The sequence below is a fragment of the Ranitomeya imitator genome, chromosome 1, assembly GCF_032444005.1.
Source record: "Ranitomeya imitator isolate aRanImi1 chromosome 1, aRanImi1.pri, whole genome shotgun sequence".
Lineage (NCBI taxonomy): Eukaryota > Metazoa > Chordata > Amphibia > Anura > Dendrobatidae > Ranitomeya > Ranitomeya imitator.
Genome location: NC_091282.1, coordinates 1,194,103,095 through 1,194,112,020, shown reverse-complemented (window position 1 = coordinate 1,194,112,020; position 8,926 = coordinate 1,194,103,095). Strand labels below are relative to the sequence as shown.

The 8,926-nt window shown below is 39.9% G+C and overlaps 1 long non-coding RNA gene across 1 annotated transcript; it reads right to left on the bottom strand.

Moving 5' to 3' along the window:
* Positions 1-1,862: 1,862 nt before the first annotated feature.
* LOC138658361 (uncharacterized) lies at positions 1,863-8,608 on the bottom strand. Its single transcript, XR_011317468.1, has 3 exons — positions 8,387-8,608; positions 6,132-6,345; positions 1,863-1,976 (listed from the first exon to the last, which is right to left on the bottom strand). It is a non-coding gene; the product is annotated as an uncharacterized lncRNA (long non-coding RNA).
* Between the last annotated feature and the right edge of the window lie 318 nt (positions 8,609-8,926).

The following is an 8,926-nucleotide window of genomic DNA, read 5'->3' as shown; positions in this document are numbered from 1 at the left end:
CAGAATGTCTCACATTTGTAACGCCTCTTTTTCAAATAAGCTCTGGAGGCAGATTCTCGGGGACATCTATGTCTGGCGCATAGATCTTAACAGCTCATCTACAAATAAGAACAACGTGTATTTCTCTGGAATAAGACATCAGCTCTCAGATATCAAGGTATCATTTTATTAAACTTCCTATCACCTGCATGCCCATATAGATGGCTTAGGAGGATGTTATTCACTAGACAGAACTTATACGAATAAGAGTTAGAAGCCATAATATGAGCCTAAAGAGTTAAAATAAAAAAAGTTTTGTGAATTGTCAAGTGTTTTACCGTAACTATTTCATGAATACATTGCTTAAAAAAATAGTCATCTCTTTTTTGTCTCCTAGACTTAGTGTTCGTTTCTGATGTCTACTAGAAGTGTCAGCACTATTTTAGGATGGCGTACATTGTTGGCCTTGTGTGATTTTAGGTGATACATACCTTTTAGGTAGGTGACATACCTTTCTAAATATGTTTGCCCTGGGCAGAGAATGCCTGAATCTGTCTGTTCAGTAGTCAAAATTCCTTAGTGTGTGTCCAGGTGTTAAATATTGCTTTATTCCATTTTGACCCTATGGGAAAGCAATAGTCTGAAAGTCATGACATCATATGCTGCCAAGACACACTAGGAAGTAAAAGCTTCTTGAGCTGAATATAGATATTTGGCCTTCGCATTGTATCCTAAACAACTGTCACATCAGAATGTCGCTTTAGATATATATATATATATATATATATATATATATATATATATATATATATATATACATTTATAAACACATTTGGAAGCAAGGGAAAAGAAACTTATGTGAAACAAAGAATATGTGTTAAACCTTCGATTCCTCAAAGTGTAGGATGCTAGCAGATGCATAGGATGCAGTGACACACAGGAGGCAGAACAAGGGTTAACATGATTTTTATGTATAAGAACAGTAATGGTACAAGCAGGGGGAATGTGATTGGAGGATAAGGGGAAAGTCAAATGCAATATAATGTAAGAGGTTAACTTATCAGTCTCTGTGCGCTGGAGGAGGGCAGATGGAAGGTCCCATGGTGGCGCCTAAGGCGGCGAGAGCTGTCTCTGATCCGGTCCCACAGATGAGTGATGCACTTTCTCCTTGCGATGACGAATCCTCCGGGTTCTTCGGCACGCGATCTCCTGATCCTTGCACATGGTGACGCAGAGGTGATGGCCGGCAGCACAGAAAGGAAGCAGAGAGCTCAGTGAGCAAGGCCTCAGTAGGAGTGCACAGTCCATCAGACACAGGCCAGTCCTCAGCAGACACAACAAAGATGGGACTAAGCGGTGCCTCCACGGTGGTGAGCGGATCGAAGGTCTATACTTTATCCTGGTCACTACCCAGTAAGGAAGTGTCTCTGGTCTGAGGGTAGGAAGCGTTGGCAGTCTGGCTAGCTGGGGGCATAGGCACCGCTAGTGGGTGTGGGTCTGTGAAGAGGAAGGTAATCGTCTTACTACTCACAAGCTTGGTCCCCACCAAGTGTCCTGTCTTCTCGCTCAAATTTCTATTTTAGTCCAACCTGCCCCCATCAGTCAAGTCCCCTGTGCTGCTCCGGTCAGTAATCTCTTCACCCTGCAACACTGATGACTACCCTGACGTTTGCAGCCCAGATACGCAAAAGAGACCATCAACATGGTTCTCCTTCCTACAAAAGCACCACCCCTTTTATTCTGACAACTTAACACCCCCTTGACATTGTCTCAAACATCTCCATCATACAGCCACCTGAGTTTGCTTTAAAACATTTTGGTGCTGAACATTTGTTGGCTGCTTTGCTTGCACTCTGTGGTTCTACTCATCCCATATCATCTTACCTGGTCTGAGGTCGGGTGATTGTGGAGGCCTTGTCATCAATCAGTCCAATCCATCCCTCTCCTTCTTGGTCACATAGTCCTTACCTAGCTTGGAGTTTTTTTGGGTCATTGTCCTGTTGCAACGCAAATGATAGTCCCAGTAAGTTCAAACTAATATATACACAAAGGGTGAATATGTATCAGCTTACTAACGACAAACCCCTATTAAAATATAACCTTTAATACATTTCAATAAAATTAACCCTAATAAATATCCCCCTAACCGAAAATGCCTCAATGCACTGGGCTGAGAGATAATGGAGAGAAAAACATCAATAAATCTCCTATACTCTCTAATTGACCGGTATGCAATAATTTTAGGATGCTAAAAAACTATCTCCATCAATAATACATACATATGCAGAGATACGCCCAGCATTAGACCTCACAAAAGATCTTTATTAGGGTCAATTTCATTCTCCCAGTAAGTTCATACTAGATGGAAGCACCCCCATGCCATCACACCTTCTTCTCCATGAGTTTGTAGCTGTGTAAGGATCACACCAACTCAGGTGTTCTGTGTGACTCTAGGCGACAATGGCATGGGCTCCTCTTGGCATGTGTTTGCAGAAGATATTTCCCCTCAGTATGCTTACTATCAGAAGACTGAGGAACGTCAGATGAAAAGCAACATCAATGAATGATTCAGTCCATGTTACAAAAATAAAGGAACAAATAAAGTTGCATGCGCTATAGCATGGAAACATGAAATATATGAATTTTTAATTGCATTACTGCTCTAGATAATAAGAAAAAATGGATATGCTTAGCACATAATTTGGCCAACTCAGCCAATGACAAGGCGATCTCTTGTTTGCTGGGAACCTATCTAACTAATGTAAATCCTCTCATAGGCTTAAGGCTGCATTTATGTGTAGTTAGGTCCCTGCTGCAATTAAAATTGCCACAGGCCCAGTTTGTCGCACTCCCTGTTACTGGCTTCAGTCTCTTCACTCCAGTAATAACTGATGATTCACTCTATCCAGGGAAGAAAAATATTTAGAATTGAGAGTCCTCAGTGGTTGATACCTTTTAATGGCTACTGAAAAGATGGTAACAAATTGCGAGCTTTCGAGACTACTCAGGTCTCTTCATCAGGCAAAGACTAATAGAAATTCTGAAGAATCACATATTTATGCACAACACAGCAGAGAGAAAAATGCCATAGATAAGACAGGTGATGTGAAGCAAAATTACCATTATGTGAGTGACAAACAGTTGTGTCCATAAATATTGGAACAGTTCATAGATAAGGAGTGTGAATGATTTATTGTCCTCTGATTGGAGTCTGGTTCTTTTATGATGTCCCCACACGGTCTGAGGGGCAAATTCCTTAGTTGATGTAAAAAGACTTTATTCGAGACATCGCATTTTAAAACTGGCCAAAGGGGATAGTGCAGAACTCATTGAAGCGCAGGCAGGCATGAAATGGACGAAATTCATCCTATGTGTCTCACTCTCACCGGCGGCCAGTCTTAAAATGCGTTGTCTTGAATAATAAAGTTGGCTTTGGGGTTTAAAGAATGACTGCCAAGTTGGACCACAGATTGTGCAGTGCCTCAGAACTGATGTGCCTCACATGAAACCGCTATTTATGTGCTTCTGTTGGAATCTGAAGACATAGTGAACAAGTCATATAACAAATATTGTCTGTATAATAGGTCTATCAAGGACATCAGTAAAATCCAGTGGAGAGGATGGTGCTACCACCCAAGATAGCAAGGATCTAATAAAGTGTGCCAAAAACTTTTAATGATAAAAAAAAAGCTTCTAACATGGCATTGTTAGAGAGAATAAAACATACAGAAGGTTAAAACACAACGCGTTTCTGCTATACGGCCTTCATCAGGTATATATCTATTATGGGCATAAAACCTATTTATACATTTCATTAGTGCTGTGGTACGGTGGGCCGATTACTAAATCAGCAATGTTCACTTGCCCCATTCCGCATCCCCCTATATAAATATGCACAGTTTATTTTCATTATATGGACTGAATCTTTCTTTGCAGTTTGAAACAAGCTTCTGCAGAGGTTAATAACACATACACCCTCAGGAATCTGTTTCATTGGTGTCTTGGGTCACAATAGGTCACCTTGGCCTGTGTGACCCTGACATGACAGCATACATTTTATGAGTCACTTTAGGAGTTATTTTATGGCACACATTGAGTCACAGATCGCTTGAATTTGCCAGGACTAGAGATGAGCGAATTTGCTCGGGTTCCCTCTTATTCGGCAAGCTGCAGAGGAAATCGTCCTGGATCGCGCCGGCCAATCAGCTGATCGGCACAACAGCTGCATGTGTTGCGGCTATGTCACAGTCACGATACATGCATAGAGAGTCCAACAAACAGGCTCTCCGTGCCTGACTTGAGCCAAGACTTTATCACACCTACAGATTATAGGGTGGTGCAGTCATCCATGGTAACCGACTGATAAGGACATTCTGGCTGCAAACAGGAGGACAAAAGTTCTGGATTTATTTTGTAAGTTTGAAAATTAAGACGTTTATGTTGAACTTTTTTGATGAGAAAGCTGCTGCCTTACATGAGACATTAGCTGCATTCTCTGTAAACTTTGAAGGGGTGATAAATATTGGCATAAAATTCTGTACAAGTTTCTCCAGCTTCAAAAAAAATCATGGATGCATTAAGCTTTTTTTTTTTTAACAGAAAAAATTGCCCTATTTGTAGGGACTGTCTCGGAATTTGTAGACAGTTGGTAACCCTTCTCGACATATGGCCATGGGGGAGAGCAACTTGCTGTTGTGAGCTGGTGAATAATAGACTTAAAATCATTACTGGATGGTGAAGGCTACTGGAGTGGCCTTGCTACAGCAGTAGGATATTTAACTGATGAATAGTGATTAATTTTTTTGTACCATTTTGTGCTATCAGAAAACTTTCTTAAAATTATATGCAACCTAATTTAAAACAATAGTATTTGTAAGTGAGCAGTGTTGAGCAAAAAGATTCACAGAACATTGGTCCTGTGTCCATGTCTGTAGTCTATGACTGGCGGACTGGAGCCCTAGCAATCTCCCCTTACCCGCCAACATCCCACAATTTATTTTTTTTAGTAGGTCCAGCACAATGTTATCATTGCGGCATGACACATGTATGACATTGCATCAGGCCAACTAATCAGAAAAAGTGTTTGAGGATGTCGGCAGGTAAATTAAAGTTTCAGGGATTTGTTCAGTAGCTACGGACTACCATGACTGTTGGATGAGGGTCTTGTGATTCTGAGACAGAGCTGAAAAATAAATTTACAGTACATATTTAAATTTTAGAATTTTCAAGTTTTATTTTCAATGGACTACTTATGTGATATGTATGATATTCATACGTCTGGATACAGAAATGACATTATCGTCCACTAATCCAACATTCTGATTTTTTTGTAAAGAATAACTTATGAACTTCAGAAAATTCACACTAAGTCGAACTTTTAATTTGTTTATCTGTATAACTTTTTGTTACATCCTTATTTTTTGCTTTTCAGTTTTAATTGGTTGTTTTGCACAATGTCTTGACACTGATGAATTTGGAATTTGCATAATATCCATTGAACTGACACAGCTACAAGAACCTATTTCATGCCTGATTAAATCATTTGTCTGAACTTGTCCAGAAACATATAACACTATTGGATGTCACATTTTTATCTGCAGTACAAAAAGGTTTTTTGTCTAGACTTCAACAAATACATTTTTTGAGATTAGCTGCAAAAATAGCAAAAACATAATGCTGGATTTCAAGTTGTTACAAGTATTAGACCTTTAAAGGGCCAATGAAAATACTGAACGCTTGTTGTTTGTCCCCTTAAAGGGACTCTGTGACCTGAATTTGGAGGGAGCAATCTTCAGCCATGGAGGCGGGGTTTTTGGGTGTTTGATTCACCCTTTCCTTACCCGCTGGCTGCATCCTGGCTGCAATATTGGATTGAAGTTCATTCTCTGTCCACCGTAGTACATGCCTGCACAAGGCGTGTACTATGGAGGATGGGATACATGGATTCCCCAGGTGTGCCAAAGCTAGAGATGCAGTAAGATAGCATATTTTCGCCCTTGCTAATACATGGGAGAGTTCCAGATACTTTGCTCTATTTATTTGCATTTCCTAACAGGGTAGGTTTCCGAGATGATCAAAAAAATAGGCATAACCCTGGTTTAGCAACAAAGTCAGTAGTCAATGTCTGTTGACCAAAGCAAACATCTTCCTACCTGTTAGAGTCCCAAGCGCCTCTCCAGACTTGTAAACCTGGTAAGATGTCATCATTGCAGCAAGACGCTCACATGATGTTGAGCTGGGTCTACTCTTTGGAAGAGGTTCCAGTGATGCCAGTATTTAGGAGAAGGGCAAGATGGCTTTGGTCAGTGGCCATAGGCCAACAACAAGGCTATTGTACAATTGTCCTGTGAATCTTCTTATTCAGCTCTAAAAGATAGAAATAAGACCACAATATTGATATTTGTCTGACTTGACAATGCTCAGTTACGTTCACACTTAGATTTTTTCTGCTTCTTGTCTAAAATGGTTTTCCCTAAATCACAATTTATATATATACTATCCACTGGATAGGAAATAAGTAGCTGGTCCATTTGCTAGGACACCCCAAATAATTCAAGTACAAGACATGCTCTATTTTTGCTGCTTTCATTCCCTGTGGGACTTCCAGAGAAAGCAAAGTGCAGTGCTTGACTATTTCTGGCAGTTTCGTTGAGAGGAGCATGTGCATCTCCCCACTCATTCAAGACTGGGCAACTCCAAAGCCCCATTCTCTGACTTCTATATTCCTGTTCTAGATGGATAAGGAAAAAATTCAGATTTTTGGAAAAAGAAAGGATTGTGGTGGATCTACTGATATAAATTGCTAATTTTTAATCACACCCAAGCTAGTGCTTACATTTAATTTGTGACTTTAGAAGAGAACAAGGAAAGGGGCACTCACCACTGATTATTTCAGCAAAATGCACTTTATTCCATTCATAGGATTACAGCCAATGAGTAACAGCTGTTTCGGGTAAGCACAAGCTTCTTCTGGTTCACATGATGCGTAATTGAAATAAAGTGCCTTTTACTGAACTTGCCGGTGGTGAGTGCCGCTTTCATTGTTCATTGTAAGACATGTTTATTATATATATTGGATATTTTTTCCCATTTTTTCTTTAATTTGAGTGTTAGTGCCAGCATTTCTTGGCTTTTCAATATTTAATTAGCTTTTTATATCTGCTATGACCTGAAATAATCTGATGTGAGTGAAGAGCTGATAACTGCTAGAATTTCATTGGCAAAATGTCACCGGTGAAAAATAATATTCTGCATGTGCAATAAAGCTAAAAAAATAAATAAGCAGAAAAAATGGAAACCTAAAAAATGGAAAACTAAGTAATTTTGTTTAGATTCAAGTAATGTCCAATATCTCTCAAATGCTCAATTCAATCTTTTACCGAGATCCTCTGTACATGTACACAGGAAGTCGGGAGTGGGTGTAGCCTCATAGCTGGTGGAAAATGGCTGTGACACATAGTCGGAATCTGTGTCTAACAGACACAGGTGGAGCTGGGCTCTACCTGTGATTATTAAGCTGATGAATGCGGCTGTAAGTCTTCGACACCAATGGGTTGGTATGAAGGCCGGAGGTCTGTTGAAAATCCTATTTGCCTGTCATTGTACAGCTCCCTTGAAACCCAGCTTTAAAGGAGACCATGATTTTTACGTTATATGCAGAAATACTGTGGTATTGCTGTGTATAGTACAAGCGATCAGACAATTGAAGATTCAAACCACCAAAAAGCAAAAAACTCCCTATATGGGTCTCTGTTATAGACATGTTCAGCTTTCATAAGTGGACCGTGCCTGATACATATATACAGACTAAAGATCCCAATAAAGAGTTGAAAAAAGGGGTTTACCAATGAAAATAATTATCAATTTTATTGCATATATTTAGTCAGACACAAGGACAATATAGTATTCAATTGTGAGAAGCAGCTAAAAAATGTCGATTACATGAAAATAGTTGATAAATATAATACCAAATAGAGAAAAAAAACATGTCTACGTCGCCACCGCAACACAGGGCAGAAATAAATGATAAATGAGCCTAGTATGCCATTATAGTCATGTCATTAGAGCAAATAAAGGGTTAATATAAGGACTATACCTAATAAATATCGGTGTGCAGAGTGGGTACCATCTGCACCTGTAATTCCTAATTGCTCATAACGTAGTGGATGACATGACACCGATAAGCTAGGCTGTCTGCGGTAAAAGAGTAAAAATAGGGTATCATATAAGATTATTTACCTTGGGACTTGAAGATTCAAGTCCACTAAAGAAACTAAAAAATACAGTAAAAAGCAACAAAAAAAGTTAAAGAAAGAAAAATTAAAGTTGTATTCCTCACCTTTTCACCCAATAAACATAGAGATATGAACGGCTAAGAATAGGAAGCGGCAGGCAGAGATGGGCTTACCCGTGACAGGAATCCAGCAGTGCGAGGTCCATAATGCGGTGAGAAGAGCGCTCAATCGCGCTTATAAGTACCCGCTTCCCGCCATAAGTGAGGGAGAAGGAAAGACTTCCGGGTGCCCAGGAGGTGAGTGTCCAGAGTGCGCAGGCGCCAGGGGTGAATGGAGCGCCGATAGAAGACAAAGCAAGCCGAGCGATGAGTAGGCTCGGCGCATGCGCAATCAGCGCAACTCGGAGCCGACCTAGAAAGAGAGACACAGTAAATACCAAACAGGGCACATTAAGACAAAAACTAAATAAATAAACAAACCTAAGGCCAGGAAGGGGAAGAACAAGGAAGAAGAAAAAAGAGGGAAGGGGGGGGGAAAGGACAAATAATAAATAATATTAATGATAATAACAGTGACTCAAGGTAAAATAGGAGGAGGGAAGACAGACCTCCGGACAATGGAATCCAGAAAGGGAAGGTAAAGTTGGTAATCCAGATAATGAAATGCAAAATTATGATACCTGGTGGCACTACAAATATTAATAAATAATCTCA